The 24,565-nt window shown below is 47.9% G+C and overlaps 1 protein-coding gene across 1 annotated transcript in view; it reads left to right on the forward strand.

Annotated features, from left to right (window-relative positions):
* Positions 1 to 24,565, forward strand: part of RTTN (rotatin) — a 362,213-nt gene that overhangs the window by 170,116 nt on the left and 167,532 nt on the right. The gene's annotated exons all lie outside the window — the stretch shown is intronic.

The following is a 24,565-nucleotide window of genomic DNA, read 5'->3' on the forward strand; positions in this document are numbered from 1 at the left end:
ACACAAACACAACATTTGAGAGCAGGGACCGAGAGACATGGAGACATCGAGAGATCTGTGGGAGGGAGAGGGCTTTGGGGGGGAGGCATGTGAAGGTGGGGAGGCATGTGAAGGGGGGGAGGCATGTGAAGGGGGGGGGGGGGTGGGAGAGGTATAAACATATGGACACTGCCAGGATTTCCAGGAAATAAGTTGGAATTTCAAACAAGGTGGATCTGGGGTGAATTAGTGGGGGTAGAAAAGATCAAGGTTATGGATGGGGGAAGATAAGAGATGGTGGTGAACAGCTGTTTTAAAGACCTGGAGGGAGGAGAGGGATTGAAGGGAGTGTGGGAGTTTGTTCCACAGGCGGGAGAAAAGAGGAATGAAAGAGTGAAGGTGAGCAGAGAGCCGAGATTTCGGCAGTTTAACCATCAGAGGGTTGCTGGCAGATCTTGTGCGACCTGTAGGAATATTTGGGGGACAGAGCACAGAGAGAGCTGGGGGAGCAAGGCCGGAGAGGAGTCGGTAGAAGACAGAAAGACCACCTACCTGCCTGCGGTGAGTGAGTGAAAGGCCCTCAGAGATAGCTTCATCGCGGGAGATTCCAATGATTTTGAAAGCTTTGGATTCAACAGCGTGAAGCCGAGCCAGGTGTGAGGCAGGAGCACCAGCCCATAGGGGAGAACAGTATTCCATTGAGCTGCGGATGAAAGCCTTGTATGTGGTGAGGAGCTCAGGTGTGCCGAGGAAGGACTTCGCACGACGGAGGATGCCCAGTCGGCGACTGGCTTTGGAGGCCAGCTTGGAAATGTGGTTTTCCCAAGAAAGATCATGGCAGATAGTGAGACCCAAAAGCTTGAGTGACAGAACTTCTTGGAGAGGATTGTTGAGAAAGTAGATGGGAGGGTTGTCCAGTCGATCTTTTCGGAGAGACATAGTAAGAGAGTGAGATTTGGCAGGATTGAAAGACATGTTCCACTTGTTTGACCAGTCTGTGATTTTGTCCAGGTCTTCAGAGAGTGAGGAGGCTGCAGACTGCCGATCTGAGGGAAGAGGAATGGAGCGGCAGAGAGTGGAGTCATCAGCAAAGAGATAGAGAGGATTTTCCAGAGAGTCGGAGAGATCATTGATAAAGACCAGAAAAAGCACAGGGCCCAGCACACTTCCTTGGGGAATTCCAGCCTGAACAGGAAGGGGAGATGAGAGAAATCCATTCAGGGCCACACGTTGACTACGACCAGAGAGGAAGTCCGCAAGCCATGCATGGAGATTTCCATGGATACCATAGGAGGAGAGTTTGGTGAGCAGAGCTGGGTGCCAGACCGTATCAAAGGCCCTTGATATGTCAAGGGAGACAGCTCTGATTTCCTGTTTGGCATTGTGGACCTCCATCCATTGTTGAGACAGCAGAAGCAGCATGTCCAGAGTAGAGTGACCTGGTCTAAAACCAAATTGATGATCAGAGATCAAGCCATTGGAGAAGAGGAAAGATTTCATATCCGAAGCAATGATGGATTCCATGACTTTGCTGATAATTGGGAGCAGGCTGATTGGTCTGTAGTTGCAAGGATCTGTTTTTGCACCTTTTTTGTGTAAAGCGGTAATGTTAGCTGATTTCCAGGATGCTGGCAGATGACCTTGAGCAAAAGATAGGGTGAAAAGAACAGAGAGAGGGTGAGATAGAGCGGCAGAGCAGGATTTTAGGACCCGTGGGCTGATGCCGTCTGGTCCAGTTGCAGAATCAGAGTCGAGGTTTGACAAAAACTCCTCCACCTTGTCAGGAGAGAAGGACACAGAGTCCAGGAGCAGTTGGGTTCGACTGGGAAAGGTGGGAACAGAGAGAGATGGGTTTGGGACTAAGGATTTCGAGGCGAACACAGAGTTGAGGCATTCGGCTTTGTCACGTGCGATGTCAACTGTGTGGCCATTTGAGGTAAGGGAGGGGATGGAGGGGGAACAAACACCAGAAACGGATTTGACCAGACGCCACCAGGATTTGGAGGAAGGAGACAGGTTTGAGAGTTCATTCTTGAGTGAGGAGAGATAGTGCTTCCTGGCACTCCTGAGGGTAGACACACACTTGTTCCGAGCTTGGTGGAAGGAACTGAGATTTCCTTCAGTTGGATTAGCCTTCCAAGAGGCAAAGGCAAGTTGTTTCAGGGCAACTGCCTCACCACAAGATTCAGTGTACCATGGACGGGAGGAAGGGTAAGACAATTGAAGGCGAGATGGGATAAATCTGTGCATGAGAGAGATCAGTTTGCTTTGGAAGAATTCCCAGGAAGAATTGATGTCAGGCAGTGGAGATGGGAGACCAATCCAGACGATTGATGGCTGCTTGAAGACCGTCCCAGTCGGCCTGAGTGAAATGCCAGACTCGTCGACGCTGAGGAGGCTCTCTGAGAATGGCCAGAGAGATGTCCACTTTGACAAGCACATGATCAGAAGAACCGATTGGAGCAGAAGAAGAGCAGCAGACATTAGCAGGGAAGTTTGTCATAACCAAGTCTAGAAGAGAAGATACTCCATTGGCTGAGATCCGGGTCGGGAAATTGACAGATTGTGTCAATCCCAGTGAGTCACAGAAGTCCTTTGCTGAGGTGCCATGACTAGTGAGAGAGGAACCCACACCCAACCAGGTGGCATGATGACAGTTGAAGTCACCACATATGAGGAAGAGAGAGTTGGGATGAGTGGATAGAAGTTGGTCCATGTTGTCAGACATTGAAATGTAGATGGAGTCATCACTGTTTGGGGGACGGTACAGAACACATATGAACAAAAGGTGGGAGCGGAGAGGAAGCCGTAACCAGAGGTACTCCTGCGGGTGAGGAGGAAGGAGAGCAGTGCAAGGAGAGTGAGGAAGAGAGTTTTTGACAAAGATAGCCACCCCACCACCAGGCCGAGGCTCAGGTCTATCATACCGGAGGAGGGAGTAACCAGGAAGAGATATTAAGGAATCAGAGACATCTTGAAGGAGGAAAGTCTCTGTTAAGCAGATCAAGTCTGGATTGTCAGAAGCAACCTGTATGGAGAGATCAGTCAGGTTTGAGCGAAGGCCCCGGATGTTTGAGGTCCATACCGTTAATGAAGAGAGAGGGGGAGCATCGGGTACAGGACAGGGGAGGGGAGGAGTAGGGTAAGATGAAGGATGAGAGGGGGAGGTAGGGAGAGCAGTTGATAGTGTTTCAGATGTTGCAGAAGAGTTCCAAGAAAGGGAAGGATGAGGAGGATGAAAGGTTTGCTGGTGAAGGGATGCGGCACAGTGAGGGGTTGTTTGAGAGGGGGCAGAGGAAAGTAGAAGGTTTGGGGGGGTGGAGGTATGAGATAGAAGGGAGACGAAGTGGGGAGGAGGCAGCTTGGAGGAGGAGGGGGGAGGAGAGAGAATTGGAGAGGAATGGTATGGGGGGAGAATTGAATGGGAGGGATTGGGGGGGAGTTTTGAAGGGGAGGAGTGAGGGGGGAGTTTAGGAGGGGAGGGGCAAGGGGGGAGTTTTGGAGGGAAGGGGAAAGGGGGGAGATCAGGAGTGGAGGGGCAAGGGGGGGATTAGGAGGGGAGGGGCAAAGGGGAAGTTTAGGAGGGGAAGGGCAAGGGGGGAGTTCAGGAGTGGAGGGGCAAGGGGGGAGTTTAAGAGTGGTGGGGCAAGGGGGAAGTTTCGGAGTGTAGGTGCAAGGGGGGGGATTTGGATGGGAGGGGCAAGAGGGGAGTTTAGAAAGTGGATGATTAATGAAAGACGAACATTGATAACAAATTGGGTTTGTTGTGATTTTCAAGTTAGCAATCCGGTTCAGGATGATGGAGGAGGGATGGAATGAATGTGAATTTAGACCATGTAGTGAGGGAGACGTATAAGATATTGAATTTCTTTTTTTTGAAGTGGAATGAGTTGGAGAGGAAATTGAGAAAAGCCTTTTAAATAGGAAGAAAAACAGCGTGTTGTAATATACCACTGAATAAAAAACAGAAGGGGAAAGGTTAAACATATTTAAAAATATTTAAACAGAACTATGAACAATCTTATATGCACAAAAATACCAACGGGGGGAGAGCCGAGAGGGACCACCACGAGTCACGTGAACAGGGCAAACGGTGGATGGCAAGGAGATAATGGGGGTGGGGCGAACAGCACACCTGGACAGAAAATACAGGATGAGACAACAGTACACGTGGAGAAAATAAAATAAATGTTTTTGTTTTTTTTTGTTTTTTTTTGGGGGGGGGGGGGGGGGTGGGGATTCTCGAGTTATAAGCATAGTTCTCGAGTTATAAGAGGACAAACAAACATACTTTACTGCTTTATATATATAGAAGTTGGTACGATTCGGCCAAGGAATCCCAGAGATAATTGCAATTAAGTGAGCCGTGACGTCACGCAACGCGCCGCCGGTAATATATTATAATTTATGGTAATCTATGCAGCACGACATGGTCATCACGGAAAACAAGGCGCCTTTGCCGGCGCAAAACGGCTCTCCCAGGGTCAAACTCGGTATCGTTGTGAGCGCACGGTTCAGCCCTTCAAGATAAAGTTTATTTTGTAAAAATCGAACCACGCGTTAAAAAGATATGACTGGTTTTGTTCGCCGCAACGTCGGCGCTCGAATCGGCTCGCGATAAAATCCAACACGTCCTTTGTCGGGGTCGGCTGAACCAACCACGGGGCCTAGAAGGCTGGGACTGGTCTCAAAAGTTAGGTCTCGATCATATCTCGTAATGCTGGAAGCTGCACGTCTCTGTGATAATCTTGTGGACCATGACAAGAGATCGTGCGAGTCGCTCGCAACGGCTTCAAGCACTTCCACATTCGACCATTTCATTAACGCCATACGCCCCGCCCATCAAAGCGCGTACGTATTAAACGAACATACAGTGGCCCATGTGTCGTCATTTGCGCATGCGCCAAAGTCTTTGCAGGAACATGAAGCATCGGAACAGCGCATGCGCAAGAGTGAGAACCGCCTGTGCACCATTACGCTAACAGAAGCGCTGGCGCTGCGAAGCGCGAGAGGGAGCGCTGCGCTCCCTCCCTTCGATTCCCTCCCTGTTCTGCTAGCGCTTCTGCGCTAACACGCTAATTTTAAAACCCGAAGTTTTTTAAAATTTAAGGTGTGCTGTAGTTGCTCTGAGACGTACTGATTCCGAATATGCCTTTGGTTTTTCTCTGCGATGAGTAGTTCTCGAGTTATAAGAGGACAAACAAACAAACATACTTTACTGCTTTATATATATAGATTGGCATGATGTAAACCCTTGTACATCATCAGGTTTATTACATTATTGGCATGATATAAACCCTTCTGCATCATCAAGTTTGTTACATTATTGGCGTGATATAAACCCTTGTACATCATCAAGTTTATTACATTTTTGGCATGATATAAATCCTTGTACATCATCAAGTTTATTACATTATTGGCATGCTATAAATTATTGTACATCATCAGGTTTATCACATTATTGGCATGATATTGTTGTGGATATGAGGATTGTGTTTTTTATTGTGTTTTTTTATTATTGCTTTATTCTGGACCCTCCTGCCTCCAGTCTGTGTATAAAGGTCAAAGGGCGTTCCCGTAGTTAATTCCATAAAACATACACGAAGGACACCATATATCCCTGTTCAGTAGTTATATCTTTATTCTGTGTATTAGGCTAAGGCTTTGTCTTCCATTAATTAATACTCCATTGCACCGAATCAATTAAGAATAGCTCCCCTTCAATAATTCCATTTCCCAGCCAAACTCTCCATCTCTGGGTAAAGCAGTTCACAAGCGTGGGGTGCGCGCCCTCTCATTTCGCTGCTATAGTGAATATGTGCTCCGTGCTCTGTTTGAACAGGAGGGGCGGGGTCGCCAGGGAGAGGCAAGCCCAGGGTGCACCACGGAGGGCGGGGCTGTTCAGCCCCATGCCCAAATAAGGAAACAAGCCCGTGGCTCGCCACGAGGGGCGTGCCGTCGGCGCCATGCCCAAATAAGGAGACATGCCCGTGGGATTGCCATACAAGGTCACGAAACAGAGCACGGGGGGGAGGGCGGTACCGAAACCGAGGAGGGCGTGTCACACCCGCGCTGAAGGTATGGGAGAAGGGTGCGATGATCGCTGGAAGAAGATACACCAGAGATACGGCAGATGAGTCCAGGTGCGTAAGAGGATTGGCAGTCCACCGGGAGAGAGTTGAGAGTTGCACCGGAGTTGCGTGAGAGATACGGAAAGCCTTTGGGTGGTTGTTGCGTGAGAGATACGGAAAGCCTTTGTGTGGTTGTTGCGTGAGAGATACGGAAAGCCTTTGGGTGGTTGTTGCGTGAGAGATACGAAAAGCCTTTGACAAAGAGCCGCTTCAACCAGCCCCGTTTCAACCAGCCGCGTGAAGCCCTGACGGGGCAGCGAGTGACCCTGCCGGTGTGCGGTGTAAAGCCGAATACAAGGAGCTGCCGGCTCCTCGCTTCCCGCCCGGAGTGGACCTGCTCGCTGTGCCCTGTGATTCCACCTGCTCATCCCTCCAAACGATTCCTGCCCTTCGATCCTTTTGCGTACGTGAGTTTGTTTTGTTTGTTCTGTCCTGGGTAATAAGTTAAGCCTGTTTAGTTAAGCCCGTATTTTCACTGTGTCTTTCTGGTCCGTCCTTCTTTCTGCTTTATTTTCTTATCTTTCCTTCTTCCTTGGTTTCTTTGGTCCTGTACATAGTAATAAATTATATTCGTATTGCAAAAACCTTTTTGTCTTCTTCTTCTTCTTCACATCCGTGTCGCCTTTGTCTTTTCCCTATTGAATATCTGTGGCGCGATTTTGGCCAACGTTCAGGAATCGGGTTAGTCGGGGTAACTGTTCGGGCGCGGCGGCCATCCGCTCGGCAAACAACATCCTAGCCGCGTCCGTAACAATTGGTAGTCAGGAGTTGGGATTCGAACCTGGGACTAAATTTATTTAGCCCAAATTTTGGGACACCAATTGTACTATTGGCCGTAACAATTGGTGCCTGGGAGTGAGATACGGACCTGAAGCGCTGAGTGCGCTCAAATTACGAGTGGGCCGAAATTTAGTTTTATTTAACATCGTAAATTTGAAAATCGTGCCATGGCTGGTCAAGGTGATCGGATGCAGGTGGGGGAACTAGAAGAGGGGTTAGGGGTAACCCAGGACGAGAGGGAGGAAATGGAGGAGAGCAATGGTGAGGTGGTTGAGGAAGTATCAGGCGCACAAAATGGCGCCCTCGCGCACGTGGTTGAAGAGGCACAAAATGGCGGCGCTGCGGCACCCGAGACCGCAGCGCTGGGGAAATTGGACCTCTTCGCGGCGCAGATGATGGGGTATATGGAAAAAATGGGTGAGCGAATGAGCGACGAAGAGGGAATGTCAGATGGTACGTGAGGGACTGACAACGAGGTTGGACGAGGTGACAGAAGCAATGGAGACAAAGGACCGGGAGGTGAGGACGCACATAGAAACGGTCAAGGTGGCCTTAGAGGACGAAATTGAGGAGACGCACCGGGAAATAAAAGAGGTGAAGCAAAAGTTAGAGAAGGTGGAAGAGGGGGTGAGTGAAATTAAGAAGAGACGGACGGAAACTAAGAGAGAAATACAGGAGGAGGTGATGGAATATGTACAAGGTCGGTGCTCAAATCGTGATGGTGTGCTCGCTAACCAAATAAAGAGTTTGCAGGTGGCGAAGGAGGTGCGGAGACGAGGTGCCGAGGTGAGTGGCGATACGTGGAAATGTATATGATGTGAGGGGAGCTTCAGTCGGCTTGGGGGTTGATTTGGATCTGGGTGTTCGTGAGAGGCCATTGGTGAAGTGTGCGACAGGTACGGAGTGCGAAGGAGGAGGTGTGCGAGAATGTCCGACTCTGTGGTGTGTGAGGAAAAAGTGCGCGCCGAGGAGTGAATGTGCTGTCGAGAGTGAGTTGGTCGTCACGCAGGTGCGAGGGGGCACATGGAAGCGCGTAGTGGGGAGTGTTACAGAGGGTGTAACGGGAGAGTGTGTGCAAGAGGATGCGCGAGAAAGGTGTGTAACGGACGGGTGCATGAGGAAAGAGTGCGCTGTCAAAAGTAAGGGTGAGTGCGCGACCAAGTGTGGAGGTGAGAGTAGTGAGAGTGACACGGAGCGTGAGTTGGTTGTGACAGGTGAGAGAGGATGGACACCTGGAATGGTAGAGCGTGTGTGGGAATGCACACTGGAATTGGTAGTGAGGCACGTGGTTGGGTGTGCAAGTGAGAGCACACCTGTGGTTGTCACAGAGGAGGTGACCGAGGAGGGGGCGCGAAGAGGTGTGTTGGTGAGGTGTGCGAACGACGAGTGTGCAAAGGAGTGCGGTGGTCAGGTGTGTGACAAAGTCTGTAAGCGGAATGAGTGTACCTGGGTGTGTCAGGGAAGGTGCAATGACAAAGAGCATGGAGATGGCTGGATGTATGAGCAAGGAACGGGCTGCGGGGTGTGAGCATGCAAGTGGAGCATCGACGCTAACCGGGTTAGCGGTTAGAACGACATTTAGCCGAATCGGGCTCTCGGTACGTGCCGGGCTTCGCGTGCCGCGAGGACCAGCGGGGATCCGAACCACGGCGGTTTCGAAAGAACCGTCGGACGCGATCCACGCTGGGCCTCGCTCGGAACGGTCGCGACCGAGCTCCGCCAGGCAGAGCGGGCGGTCCGGTTGGAAGGGCCGACACAGCGACCCCTTGTGGTTGCCGTGCTCCGGCCGGCCGAGATTGGGGCATCGGACGGTCCCGTGCCCCGATGGTGCGTGGAATCTCGGGCCGAGTAGACCGCCTTCCCTGCACCGAATGCCGGACGGACCCATACGCTGGCAACGAACCACCCGCATTCATTGCTCGGCTTTGCGAAGCCGAGCTTTGGAGATGAATTGGCGCACCGAGAGGCTCTAGTGAGTAGACTGTGGTGATGAGGATAGTGTTTTGGACCCGAAATTAAAAAGCAAAAATTTGATGATTGGCAGATGATTGGTAGTGATTGGCAAATTTTTGATTGGTTGAAATTTGGTGTGCCAAATTGGTAGTGAGAGATACCCGATGTGATGGGATGGCAACTCTGCCATCTCTCACAGAGGGGGCAAAGGAGCACTAGTTTTATGGGGTTTATGGCAGTGAAAACTAGCCCGGGAGGGTTAGGATATAGTGTGTAGGGATCTAGAGAAGATGACAATAGGTAAAGGTAAGGTTTAGGTAGTGACAATGATGCCTGTAGTGGGGACGCAGGTAGATTAGTTTGGATGATAATGACGTGGTATGTGCTTAGTTTAAAGGGAAGACGGGGAGCACTAAGTTAGCAGGGCACCAGGTAGTTCAGATGATGCCGTGTGAGTGTTGCAGGTGTATTCAAGTGTATTGAGCATGGTATGAGTAAATGATTGTGAGTGTGAGTTGTAGTGAGATTGCACAGGTGTGCAACTGAACAGGTGGATGGAGCAGTGTATGAGGGAGTGATGGTGATGTGTGTTGTGCTGACCAAATGGTCCAGGAAGGAAGGAGGGTGCAGGTGGCACCAGGTGTGATTGCACAGGTGTGCAACAACAGGTGAATGGAGAACCGGTGTGTGGAATATATGGAGTATGGGAATGGATGGTCGTGGAGTGAGTATGATGGAAACTGTGGAGTGGAGTGGATGGTGCGGAAGTGTGAATGGGGGAAGAGTGGACCCCCATCACGAATACCCGGGGAGGGTAGTGTAAGAGTTAGGTAGAGGGTACAGGTAAATTGTGGTTGGATATTGGCATCTGTGGTGCGGGTAGTTGCACAGGAGTGTAGTGATGGGTGCATTAGTGTTGTGGAAATGGCTGGGCGTGTGGCCTGTTAGTGTGTGTCGTTGGTTGGGCACTCCACCACTGTGAGGATGTCGGCCAGGTGAGGCCGCAGGTGGGCTCTGGGAGCCGGTAGAGTTGTTGTGGATGGGGCCCAAGGATCCGGAGGACGGACCCGGGTAGCCCAGTGCCAGAGGGCACCGAGGGGTGACAGAGCCAGGAGGGGCCTTCCCCAGTTAGATAGGTTAGGGTGAGGCGCTAGGTAAGCTCGGGTGGCAACTACAGTGGTGGAGGTGTGCAGGTGGGTAGACCTGCTGGGAGAGCTACACGACCCAGCCCGGAAATTGTGCAAGGGCTCCGGGAGATGAATCGGGGGAGTGAGACCCCAAATTGAGAAGCACCACAGTTTGGTCAATGGGAATTGGTTTTTAGAACCCATAGTGTAAGTTGGCCAATGGATTGGCAGGGAAAGACCCCGGGTAGTGTAAAGTGTGTTAGTCATTTAGAAGGTAGTTCGGATTGAAATCTCCTCGCACCATCTACATCCACTCACCTGAGGTGACGTAACACCGCACCATGCCATGTTTTATTATTTTTATAGTGCAGATGTTTGGAATGTGAGACGCATCATGACGTGGGTGTGACATTGTGCTTGTTGTTCCATCTCTTCCTCCTTATGAGGATTGATGATGAATTGGGTGATGGCAAATTTTGGTTAGAGGGATTGTGGGAACGAATTTGGTGTAGGGGAAATATGGGGAAGACGTGACAGTCGTGACGAATTTGTAAATGTGTAGATTGTTGTAAATATGGGGTAACGGCAAGGGTAGAGTTAGGTGACAGGGGGGGGGGGGGGGGGTGACGTACGGTAGGGATGAGCTTTTCTCCGCTCCGTCTCCATACGCACCTCGCCTTGCATTGCCTGTATTGAAGTGTACCCTTGTGACCTTACCCCTCGCTCATCTGTCTTTTCCCCCCTTTGTCTCCCACATGAGGACCTGTGCGCCACTGGGCGCCGAGGGGAGCGTGCGGGAGTCCGCCATTGTGCGCCCGGAACTCCCAGAACCAGCTGTCTGCATCGATGCACCACATTATGGACCACATGTCTGTGGCTGAGCACCACTTATGGACCCCATGGGTTGGGGCATGGCCCCTCTGCTGGAACCGGCCATGAAGGCCCAAGATCTTGCTGGCGGACCTTGGTCACAGGGCACCGATGCCCCACAGGTGAACCGCACGTAGTCGGCCCTGTGGGCCATAAATAAATAAAAATGGACACGTTGGGTGCATTTTTTAATCCAAATAGGCCACCAGCAAAGAAGATGACAACATCAGGAAGAGAGCAATAGCCAGCAGAGGGAGCCGAAGAGGAAGACCAGCACCAGGGTTTGTTGTTTTTATTTTTTATTCATTGAACAGTGATGACTGTGCACCGATTGGTGCTTGAGGGTGTATTGGTGCGTTTTTGGGTGCTTTCATGGTGCATCGATCCAGGGCAGACTGTCTCCCCCCCCCAAAAGAACGATCACAGGTCCTGGGTTGCGTTTTGTAAATAAAGTAGTCATTGTAAAGAATGCGCCCCCACCGTAAATGTATAGTTTGAAGACCATTCCGCAATTCGGTTAGCTGTGGGCGTGAATCTGTTAGGCAGGGTGCAATGGAGCAGCGGGACATATTTATTTATGTTTTAAAACTGTCACACTCAGGGTCAGGTTAAATGTAGAGGGAACTACACCTACGTGCCCCACTAAAAGTTAAGGTAAGAGGCCCGGGACGTGCCTAAGAGGAGGAGGGTGCAGTGTTGTGGATATGAGGATTGAGTTTTTTATTGTGTTTTTTTATTATTGCTTTATTCTGGACCCTCCTGGCCTCCAGTCTGTGTATAAAGGTCAAAGGGCGTTCCCGCAGTTAATTCCATAAAACATACACGAAGGACACCATATATCCCTGTTCAGTAGTTATATCTTTATTCTGTGTATTAGGCTAAGGCTTTGGCTTCCATTAATTAATACTCCATTGCACCGAATCAATTAAGAATAGCTCCCCTTCAATAATTCCATTTCCCAGCCAAACTCTCCATCTCTGGGTAAAGCAGTTCACAAGCGTGGGGTGCGCACCCTCTCATTTCGCTGCTATAGTGAATATGTGCACCGTGCTCTGTTTGAACAGGAGGGGCGGGGTCGCCAGGGAGAGGCAAGCCCAGGGCGCGCCACGAAGGGCGGGGCTGTTCAGCCCCATGCCCAAATAAGGAAACAAGCCCGTGGCTCACCACGAGGGGTGTGCCGTCGGCGCCATGCCCAAATAAGGAGACAAGCCCGTGGGATTGCCATACAAGGTCACGAAACAGAGCACGGGGGGGAGGGCGGTACCGAAACCGAGGAGGGCGTGTCACACCCGCGCTGAAGGTATGGGACAAGGGTGCGACGATCGCTGTAAGAAGATACACCAGCGATACGGCAGATGAGTCCAGGTGCGTAAGAGGGTTGGCAGTCCACCGGGAGAGAGTTGAGAGTTGCACCAGAGTTGCGTGAGAGATCCGGAAAGCCTTTGGGTGGTTGTTGCGTGAGAGATACGGAAAGCCTTTGTGTGGTTGTTGCGTGAGAGATACGAAAAGCCTTTGACAAAGAGCCGCTTCAACCAGCCCCGTTTCAACCAGTCGCGTGAAGCCGTGACGGGGCAGCGAGTGACCCTGCCGGTGTGCGGTGTAAAGCCGAATACAAGGAGCTGCCGGCTCCTCGCTTCCCGCCCGGAGTGGACCTGCTCGCTGTGCCCTGTGATTCCACCTGCTCATCCCTCCAAACGATTCCTGCCCTTCGATCCTTTTGCGTATGTGAGTTTGTTTTGTTTGTTCTGTCCTGGGTAATAAGTTAAGCCTGTTTAGTTAAGCTAGTATTTTCACTGTGTCTTTCTGGTCCGTCCCTCTTTCTGCTTTATTTTCTTATCTTTCCTTCTTCCTTGGTTTCTTTGGTCCTGTACATAGTAATAAATTATATTCGTATTGCAAAAACCTTTTTGTCTTCTTCTTCTTCTTCACATCCGTGTCGCCTTTGTCTTTTCCCTATTGAATATCTGTGGCGCGATTTTGGCCAACGTTCAGGAATCGGGTTAGTCGGGGTAACTGTTCGGGCGCGGCGGCCATCCCTCGGCAAACAACATCCTAGCCGCGTCCGTAACAATATAAACCCTTGTACATCATCAAGTTTATGACATTATTGGCCTGATATAAACCCTTCTACATCATCAAGTTTATTACATTATTGGCATGATATAAACCCTTGTACATCATCAAGTTTATCACATTATTGGCATGATGTAAACTCTTGTACATAATCAAGTTTATCACATTATTGGCATGATGTAAACCCTTGTACATCATCAAGTTTATTACATTATTGGCATGATGTAAACCCTTGTACATCATCAAGTTTATTACATTATCTGCATGATATAAACCCTTGTACATCATCAAGTTTATTACATTATTGGCATGATATAAACCCTGGCACATCATCAAGTTTATTACATTATTGGCATGATATAAACCTTTGTACAAAATCATGTTTATTACATCATTGGCATGATATAAACCCTGGCACATCATCAAGTTTATTCCATTATTGGCATGATATAAACCCTTGTACAAAATCAAGTTTATTACATTATTGGCCTGATATAAACCCTTGTACATAATCAAGTTTATTACATTATTGGCATGATATAAACCCTTGGACATCATCAAGTTTATTACATTATTGGCATGCTATAAATTATTGTACATCAAGTTTATCACATTATTGGCATGATGTAAACCCTTGTACATCATCAAGTTTATCACATTATTGGCATGATGTAAACCCTTGTACATCATCAAGTTTATTACATTATTGGCATGATGTAAACCCTTGTACATCATCAAGTTTATTACATTATTGGCATGATATAAACCCTTGGACATCGTCAACTTTATTACATTATTGGCATGCTATAAATTATTGTACATCAAGTTTATCACATTATTGGCATGATATAAACCCTTCTACTTCATCAAGTTTATTACATTATTGGCATGATATAAACCCTTCTGCATCATCAAGTTTATTACATTATTGGCGTGATATAAACCCTTGTACATCATCAAGTTTATCACATTATTGGCATGATGTAAACCCTTGTACATCATCAAGTTTATTACATTACTAGCAGAGGTACCCGGCTTTGCACGGGAGTGGGAGGAGGAGGGGAGGGGGAAGAGGAGGGGAGGGGAACGGGGGGGAGGGGGGAGGGGGAAGCGGGGGAGGAGGAGGGGAGGGGGAAGAGGAGGGGAGGGGAATGGGGGGGAGGGGGAAGGGGGGGAGGGGGGAGGGGAAGGGGGGAGGGAAGGGTGCGGGGGTGCCCAGGGGAAGAAGGGCCCCTCCCCTCCCCCCCCTTTCCCCTCCCCCCCTCCCCTCCCCCTTCCCCCTCCCCCTCCCCCTTCCCCCTCCCCCTCCCCCCTCCCATCCCCTTCCCCCTCGTTCCCCTCCCCTTCTCTTCCCCCTCCCCTCCTCCTCCCCCTTCACACCAGGGGGGTTGACTCAGCCTGTCATCCCACCGAGGTCGGAAGTCGGAACTCATTGTCGTCAAATAAATGTAGCCTGTATGTTTCACTCTTTGTCACATGCCGTTGGTCCCATGTCAATCGGATGAAGTTGAAAAATTAACGTTACGAAGGTTCTCTGGGACGTACTGATTCCGAATAATGAAGTTGAAAAATTAACGTTCCGAAATACGCTAATTACGCTAACAGAAGCGCTGGAGGGAGCACTGCGCTCCCTCCCTTAGATTCCCTCCCTCTTCTGCTAGCGCTAATTACGCGTAACACACTAATTTTAAAACCCGAAGTTTTTTTAATTTTAAGGTGTGCTGTAGTCAGAAGCGCTAGAAGCGCTGCGCTCCCTCCCTTCGAATCCCTCTCTCTTCTGCTAGTGCTAATAATACGCTAATTTTAAAACCCGAAATTTTTTTAATGTTTATGTCTCCGTGACATTCCTGGGACCATCCCGAGTCGAACAGTACTTTCCGCTCGCAAATCCGTCCACGGGTTCTCGAGATCTTAGAGATCGTAGATAGATCAGGATACAGACACAGAGGCCAACTCTACTTTATATATATAGATTGGTCATGATATAAACCCTTCTCCATCATCAAGTTTATTACATCATTGGCATGGTATAAACCCTGGCACATCATCAAGTTTATTACATTATTGGCATGATATAAACCCTGGCACATCATGAAGTTTATTACATTATTGGCATGATATAAACCCTGGCACATCATGAAGTTTATTACATTATTGGTCATGATATAAACCCTTCTCCATCATCAAGTTTATTACATCATTGGCATGATATAAACCCTGGCACATCATCAAGTTTATTACATTATTGGCATGATATAAACCCTGGCACATCATCAAGTTTATTACATTATTGGCATGATATAAACCCTGGCACATCATGAAGTTTATTACATTATTGGCACTAGCAACGGTACCCGCCCAATGGACGGTGCTTCAATTGGGAAGCCCAAATGAAAAGTTAAAATATCAGAAATTGAAGGCTTTTTATTTATTTTAAACGATTATATAAACATCCGTTGAATCATATCACATGCAAGTCATCAAAATCTAAACAGTATCTTTAGAATTTCAATAAAAGCCACATCACTGTTCATATCGGTAAATATTATTCCCTCGTGTTTCAAATCGTGATCGATACACAATGATCGTGATGATCGTGATCGTGAATTGTGATCGATAATCGTGTTCACAGTCGCTATGTTGTATGTACTCCCGATACGTGTACCAAATTCCCGATACGTGTAACTGTACCAAATCAACAGTTAAAAGGATTTTGAGCCGATAGCTGTTACGGCCTTGGCAAGATCGATGGAGACAGCGATCTGTGAGCATATTCACCGCCCAAATAGCAATGTGGAATTCTCTCATGTAGAGATTAAACGTTACGGCTGTTATGGCCTTGGCAAGATCGAAGGAGACAGCGTTTATGATACTTTTAATGAAGGACACTGTCTCAAGCCCCAGTCCCCATCACGGATGGGGCTCAGCGGTTTACCCGAGCCTGACGGCGAAGGGCAGGTTACACACTGGCCCGTCCAGTGTAGCACGCGTGCGGCCCCGGACATCGAGGGGCATTAAACGTTCATTAAACATTGAACGTTCATTGAACATTAAACGTTCATTAAAGGATTAGGAAACGAAAAACATTACGAAATTACGTTCGCACCGTCACGTCAAACACTACCGTGAACACATACATCGTCACAATGAGAACATCGTCACAATGGACGTTAGGCGAACGTGAATGTTATGTTTTTTTTTTTTTTTGTATACAATATCGAGGCTCGTGAAAGAGCGAACATTAATCACACAGAAAGACAAACCGACACATAAAACATATAACATAGGGAGCGGTAGACAAGATGGGGAGAGAGGGGGAAGGACACAAACACAACATTTGAGAGCAGGGACCGAGAGACATGGAGACATCGAGAGATCTGAGAGAGGGCGAGGGCTTTGGGGGGGGGGGGCGTGGGAAGGGGGCAGTGGGAGAGGTATAAAACATATGGACACTGCCAGGACTTCCAGGAAAGAAGTTGGAATTTCAAACAAGGTGGATCTGGGGTGAATTAGCGGGGGTAGAAAAGATCAAGGTTTTGGATGGGGGAAGATAAGAGATGGTGGTGAACAGCTGTTTTAAAGACCTGGAGGGAGGAGTGGGATTGAAGGGAGTGAGGGAGTTTGTTCCAGAGGCGGGAGAAAAGAGGAATGAAAGAGTGAAGGTGAGCGGAGAGCCGAGATTTCGGCAGTTTAACCATCAGAGGGTTGCTGGCAGATCTTGTGCGACCTGTAGGAATATTTGGGGGACAGAGCACAGAGAGAGCTGGGGGTGCAAGGCCGGAGAGGAGTCGGTAGAAGACAGAAAGACCACCTACCTGCCTGCGGTGAGTGAGTGAAAGGCCCTCAGAGATAGCTTCATCGCGGGAGATTCCAATAATTCTGAAAGCTTTGGTTTCAACAGCGTGAAGCCGAGCTAGGTGTGAGGCAGGAGCACCGGCCCATAGGGGAGAACAGTATTCCATTGAGCTGCGGATGAAAGCCTTGTATGTGGTGAGGAGCTCAGGTGTGCCGAGGAAGGACTTCGCACGACGGAGGATGCCCAGTCGGCGACTGGCTTTGGAGGCCAGCTTGGAAATGTGGTTTTCCCAAGAAAGATCATGGCAGATAGTGAGACCCAAAATCTTGAGCGACAGAACTTCTTGGAGAGGATTGTTGAGAAAGTAGATGGGAGGGTTGTCCAGTCGATCTTTTCGGAGAGACATAGTAAGAGTGTGAGATTTGTCAGGATTGAAAGACATGTTCCACTTGTTTGACCAGTCTGTGATTTTGTCCAGGTCTTCAGAGAGTGAGGAGGCAGCAGACTGCCGATCTGAGGGAAGAGGAATGGAGCGGCAGAGAGTGGAGTCATCAGCAAAGAGATAGAGAGGATTTTCGAGAGAGTCAGAGAGATCATTGATGAAGACCAGAAAAAGCACGGGGCCCAGAACACTGCCTTGGGGAACTCCAGCCTGAACAGGAAGAGGAGATGAGAGAAACCCATTCAGGGCCACACGTTGACGACGACTAGAGAGGAAGTCCGCCAGCCATGCGTGGAGATTTCCATGGATACCAAAGGAGGAGAGTTTGGTGAGCAGAGCGGGGTGCCAGACCGTGTCGAAGGCACGTGATATGTCGAGGGAGACAGCTCTAATTTCCTGTTTGGCATTGAGGACCTCCATCCATTGTTGAGACAGCAGAAGCAGCATGTCCAGAGTAGAGTGACCTGGTCTGAAACCAAATTGATGATCAGAGATCAAGCCATTGGAGAAGAGGAAATATTTCATATCAGAAGCAATGATGGATTCTATGACTTTGCTGATAATTGGGAGAAGGCTGATTGGTCTGTAGTTGCTAGGATCTGTTTTTGCACCTTTTTTGTGCAAAGCGGTGATGTTGGCTGATTTCCAAGCAGATGGCAGTTGACCTTGAGCAAAAGAGAGGGTGAAGAGAACAGAGAGAGGGTGAGATAGAGCAGCAGAGCAGGATTTTAGGACCCGTGGGCTGATGCCGTCGGGTCCAGTTGCAGAATCAGAGTCGAGGGTTGACAGAAACTTTTCCACCTTGTCAGGAGGAAAGGACTCGGAGTCCAGGAGCAGCAGGGTACGACTGGGTATGGTGGGTACAGAGAGGGATGGGTTTGGGACACAAGATTTAGAGGCAAACACAGAGTTGAGGCATTCAGCTTTTTCACGTGCGGAGTCAGCTGTGTAGCCGTTTGAGGTAAGGGAGGGGATGGAGGGGGAACAAACACCAGAAACGGATTTGACCAGACGCCACCAGGATTTGGAAGAGGGAGACAGATAAGAGAGTTCGGTCTTGAGAACGGAGAGATATTGTTTCCTGGCTCTCCTGAGGGTGGACACACACTTGTTTCGGGCTTTGTGAAAGGAAATGAGATTTCCTTCCGTTGGATTTGCTTTCCAGGAGACGAAGGCAAGTTGTTTCTGGGCAACAGCCTCACCACAAGATTCCGTGTACCATGGACGGGAGGAAGGGTATGACAACTGAAGACGAGATGGGATAAATCTGTGCATGAGAGAGAGCAATTTACTTTGGAAGAATTCCCAGGATGAGTTGATGTCAGAGGTGGTAGAGATGGGAGACCAGTCCAGATGATTGATGGCTGCTTGAAGACCGTGCCAGTTGGCCTGAGTGAAATGCCAGACTCGTCGACGCTGAGCAGGCTCCCTGAGGATGGTCAGAGAGATGTCCACTTTAACAAGGACATGATCAGATGTTCCGATCGGAGCAGAAGAAGAGCAGCAGACATTTTCAGGGAAGTTAGTCATAACCAAGTCCAGAAGAGAAGATGTTCCGTTGACTGAGATCCGGGTCGGGAAATTGACAGATTGTGTCAGTCCCAGTGAGTCGCAGAAGTCCTTTGCTGAGGAGCCATGGCTGGTGAGAGAGGTACCCACACCCAGCCAACTGGCATGATGACAGTTGAAATCACCACATATGAGGAAGAGAGAGTTGGGATGAGTAGATAGAAGTTGGTCCATATCATCAGACAGCGAGATGTAGATGGAGTCATCACTGTTTGGTGGACGGTACAACACACATATGAACAAGAGGTGGGAGCGAAGGGGAAGCCGTAGCCAGAGGTATTCCTGGGGGTGAGGTGGAGAGAGTGCAGTGCAGGGCGAGTGAGGAAGAGAGTTTTTGATAAAGATAGCAACCCCGCCTCCAGGACGAGGCTCAGGTCTATCATACCGGAGGAGGGAGTAGCCCGGGAGAGATACTATGGAATCAGAGACATCATAAAGGAGGAAAGTTTCTGTTAAGCAGATCACGTCTGGTTTGACAGAAGCAACCTGTATGGAGAGATCGGTTAAGTTTGAACGAAGGCCCCGGATGTTTGAGGTCCATACCGTTAATGAAGAGGAAGGGGGAGCATCAGATACAGAACAGGGGGGAGGAGGGGTAGGGTAAGATGTGGAAGAGGTGGAAGAGGTAGGGAGAGCTGTTGAAGGTGTGTCAGAGATTTCAGAATAGCTCGGAGAAAGGGAAGGATGGGGCGGACAAAAGGTTTGATGGTGATTGGGTGAGCCACAATGAGGTGTTATTTGAGGAGGGGGAAGAGCGAGGCAGAAGGTTGGGGGAGATGGAGGTGAGAGTTTGAAGGGGGGAAGAAGCGGGGAGGACGCTTTGAGGAGGGGGAGTGAGCGGGGGGAAATTGAGAAGCAATGAGGGTGGGGAGATTTGAAGGGGAGGGGTGAGGGGGGAGTTTGGGAGGGAAGGGACAAGGGGAGGGATTAATGTTGGAGTCCAAACCTGAGAATACTGGAGACCAAAGCTGAAATTAGGAAAACTAAATAGCCTATTTTACTCCTGGAGATCCCAGGATTATCCACACAAAATATCGTTTCGATCGGTTAAGCCGTTTTTGCGGTACCTTCGTACAGACGGACGGATATTTGGTGAATTATAGTAAGATGATCTCAACTCTTGTACATCATCAAGTTTATTACATTATTGGCATGATATAAGCCCTTGTACATAATCAGGTTTATTGCATTGTTGGCATGATATAAACCCTTCTCGACTATCAAGTTTATTACATTTTTGCCATAACACAAACCCTTGTACAAAATCAAGTTTATTACATTATTGGCATGATATAAACCCTTGTACATCATCAAGTTTATCACATTATTGGCATGATATAAACCCTTGTACATCATCAAGTTTATTACATTATTGGCATGATATAAACCCTTCTACATCATCAAGTTTATTACATTTTTGGCATGATATAAACCCTTGTATATCATCAAGTTTATTACATTATTGGCATGATATAAACCCTTCTACATCATCAAGTTTATTACATTTTTGGCATGATATAAACCCTTGTATATCATCAAGTTTATTACATTATTGGCATGATTTAAACCCTTGTACATAATCAAGTTTATTACATTATTGGCCTGATATAAACTCTTGCACATCATCAAGTTTATTACATTATTGGCATGATGTAAACCCTTGTACATAATCAAGTTTATTACATTATTGGCCTGATATAAACTCTTGCACATCATCAAGTTTATTACATTATTGGCATGATGTAAACCCTTGTACATAATCAAGTTTATTACATTATTGGCCTGATATTAGCTCTTGTACATTGTTTATTACATTATTGGCATGATATAAACCCTTGTACATAATCAAGTTTATTACATTGTTGGCATGATGTAAACCCTTCTAGGTTTTTTTTTTTTTTTTTAAATACAGAATCGAGGCTCGTGAAAGAGTTAACATTTATCACACAAACAAATCAAACAGACAAACAAACAAAGTATATAAATAGGGGAGCGGTAGACAAGATGGGGAGAAAAGGGGAGGCACATAAACACAACATTTGAGAGCAGGGACATCAGGAATGTGTGGGAGGGAGAGGGCTTGGGGGGATGCGGCATGGAAATGGGGGGGGGGGGGGTGCGGGTGGGAGAAGTATAAACACAAGGACACCGAGGACTTCCAGGAAAGAAGTTGGTATTTCAAAAAAGTGGATTTGGGGTGAAATTAGTGGGTGTAGAAAAGATCAAGGTTTTGGATGGGGGAAGATAAGAGATGGTGGTGAACAGCTGTTTTAAAGACCTGGATGGAGGAGTGGGTTTGAAGAGAGTGAGGGAGTTTGTTCCAGAGGCAGGAGAAAAGAGGAATGAAGGAGTGAAGGTGAGCAGAGAGTCTTGATTTTGGCAGTTTAACCATAAGAGGGTTGCAGGCAGATCTTGTGCGACCTGTAGATCATCAAGTTTATTCCATTATTGGCATGATATAAACCCTTGTACATAATCAAGTTTATTACATTATTGGCATGATATAAACCCTTGTGCATCATCATGTTTATTAGATTTTTGGCATGATATAAACCCTTCGACATAATCAAGTTTATTACATTATTGGCATGATATAAACCCTTGTGCATCATCATGTTTATTAGATTTTTGGCATGATTTAAACCCTTTTACTTTACGGTATAAATTGTAATATACAGTGCATTCAGAAAGCATTCAGACCCCTTCACTTTTTTCACATTTTGTTTTGTTGCATCACAACAACAACATGCATTTTAAAGGCCATTTTCCCTGCTAGAGCAGGGGTTAGCCTTGCGGTCCCCATGACAATCTTCTCCATTTTGCCCTATTTTCTGCATCTCTCCTTGTTAACCCCCTTGCCCGCATTTCTTCTTCCACCATCTTTAGCCAAGTCTTTCTCGGTCTTCCCCGTCGCCTGTTTCCTTCTACATTCATTTCCATCACTCTTCTCAACCAGTCACTTTCATCCTTCCTCAACACATGACCAAACCATCTCAACCTGTTCCTCTTCACAGCATCAATCACAGGCTCTATTCCCATCATCTTTCGCAATTCATCATTTGTCTTCCTCTCTCTCAAAGATACTCCACACATCCACTGAACCATTCGCATTTTCACCCTTTCCAACCTTCGTTGCTGCTCTACGTTCATTACCCATGTCTCGCTCCCAGAAATCATAACACTTCTCACACATGCAGCATACACCTTTCCCTTCAGCTTCAACGACACTCCCCTCATCATCAGCACGCCATTCAGTTCCCGAAACTTCTTCCATGCACATCTCACTCTTGCAACCGTTGCCGAGTCTGATCCACCTTCTCCATTCAGCATGTCTCCGAGGTAGCAAAATGTTTTCACACCTTCCAGCTTCACGCCGTCTCCAAGATCCAACTCAACATTTCCTCCATCTGCAGCTCCCTCTGTGCACACCTTACATTTGAATGTAGCTGCCACACTGGTTAATGACCCTCTCAGACCACTACATTTTTGATGAACCCACTCAGCGCACATTGTACATTGAATGGAGTTCACTCCGACACCCTTCCTACACGCAGCACAGGGCCACTTCCCAGTTCTTTCCACCTCACCACATGCTTTACCACTTGCCATCACCTTCGTCTTTCCGATATTCACCTTCAGACCTTTTGTCTCCATACATTCCTTCCACGTGTTCATCTTTTCCTTCAGTCCATCCATACTTTCCGCAATCAACACCAGATCATCTGCATACAACAACAACCACGGTAAACCCTCCTTTACGTTCTGAGCCAGCACCTCCATCACAGCTACAAATAGTAGTGGACTTAGTACTGACCCCTGGTGCACTCCCACCTTCACCTCAAACTCACCACTGTTCCCGTCCTTCGTCCTTACAGCTGTGCGCGCCCTTTTGTACATTGCCATCACTACTCTGATCAACCATTCCTCCACTCCTAACTTCCTCAATGCCCATGTCAATACTTTGCGTGGTACCCTATCGAATGCTTTCTCCAGATCAACAAACCGAAGAAACAACTTCTTCCTCTTCTCCATGTACTTCTCCTGCAACTGCCTCACAATGAAAAGCGCGTCTGTCGTTCCTCTTCCTGGCATGAATCCAAACTGCATTTCGTCGATCTTCACTTTCTTCGTTATCCTCCTCTCCAACACCCTTTCCAATACCTTCATTCCATGCTCCAATAACTTTATCGCTCGGTACGAGCCACACTCCAGAGGGTCACCTTTCCCCTTGTATAGAGGGACGAGGGTACTCAGTTCCCAAGCCACTGGAATGCGGCCTTCTTTCACCACCAGATTACAGATCTCTGTCATTCTCTTCACACCCCAACTTCCTGCTGCCTTCAACATATCTCCCACAACTCCCGTCGGCCCTCCCGCTTTTCTACCCTTCATTGCTTTTATCGCTTCCTCAACTTCCTTCTCAGGTATCTTCTCTGCCGGTCCTAAAACAGGGTTACTCTCTACGTTGCCATCCCATTCATTCTCTGTATTCAACAGCATTTCCATATATCTTTTCCATCTTCCTTTAATTCCATCTGGGTCGACAACGATTTGTCCCACTTCATCCTTCAAGCAACTCACCCCCATCACATCACACCTCTCTTTCGCTATCTGCTTTGCAATCCTGAATACTGCTTTCTGACCCTCTTCCGAATCCAAGCGTTCTCCGAACATTTTCCTACATGTCTCCTGCGCCTTTGCTACCTCTTTCTTTGCAGCCTTCCTGGCTGCCTTATAACTTTCATGCTCTGCTGTTTCTCCCCCCGTACCCTTTGCCTTCTGCCACTCCTTGAACTTCTTCCTCTTCTTGTCAATCCTCTTTCCAACTTCATCATCCCACCACCATGTTTCCGAGTGCCTCGGTGGTCCTTTTGTCCATCCACATACCTCACCAACAGCTCCCAACAGACTAGCTTTCATCGACATCCAACCACTTTCAAGCTCAACCACATCAGCCTCGACCCTACTCAGCCTCTCTTTTAATGCCTCCCTTACTGTCACCTCTTTCAACCTCCACACCTTCATTCTCGGTTGGCATCCTTATACTGAAATCGTTTAAATTCATTTTTTACCTCATCAATCTACACTCAATACCCCATAATGACAAAGAAAAAACAGGATTTTATAAAGTTTTGCAAATTTATTAAAAAGAAAAAACTGAAATATCATATTGACATAAGTATTCATACCCTTTGCTATAAAAAAAAACAAACAAAAAAAAACCACCTTTAGAGGCCATTTTTTCCCCGCAAGCGGGGGTTGGCCTTTTTCGGGAACCGTGGTAGTTGTTGTTTTTCGGTCCCCTTTTTGAAGCAATGTTTTACGGCCGGATGCCCTTCCTGACGCCAACCCTTTTTGCCGCCTTTAACGACAAGCAGGGAATTACCAGTGAACTGGTACTCAATTAGCCGACCTCGGAAGGATGACAGGCTGAGTCAACCCCCCTGGCGTTAATTCAGCGATCGACCGGGTTTCGAACCCAGGATCCTAGGATCCTAAGCTGACACCCTAGCCGCTAGCCCAACACCAGGGTTTATTCATACCCTTTGCTATGATGCTTGAAATTTAGCTCAGGTGCCTCCCATTTCTCTTGATCATCTTTGAGATGTTTGCACACCTTGATTGTAGTTCACCTGTGGTAAATTCAATTGATTGGACATTATTAGTCCCTTACCGGTGTCCACCGGAGGGGACTATAGGTTTGCAGTCAGTCAGTCAGTCAGTCAGTCTGTCAGTCTGTCAAGCAAAGAACAGTCTTCCGGACTTTTTGTTCTGAACTCTTAATGCTTACGATTTCAAACTTGGTACCTGGTTTCCTCATGATAAGTTACAGATCAAGTTCGAA

The sequence above is a fragment of the Myxine glutinosa genome, chromosome 1 (assembly GCF_964187855.1).
Source record: "Myxine glutinosa chromosome 1, kmMyxGlut1.1, whole genome shotgun sequence".
NCBI lineage: Eukaryota > Metazoa > Chordata > Myxini > Myxiniformes > Myxinidae > Myxine > Myxine glutinosa.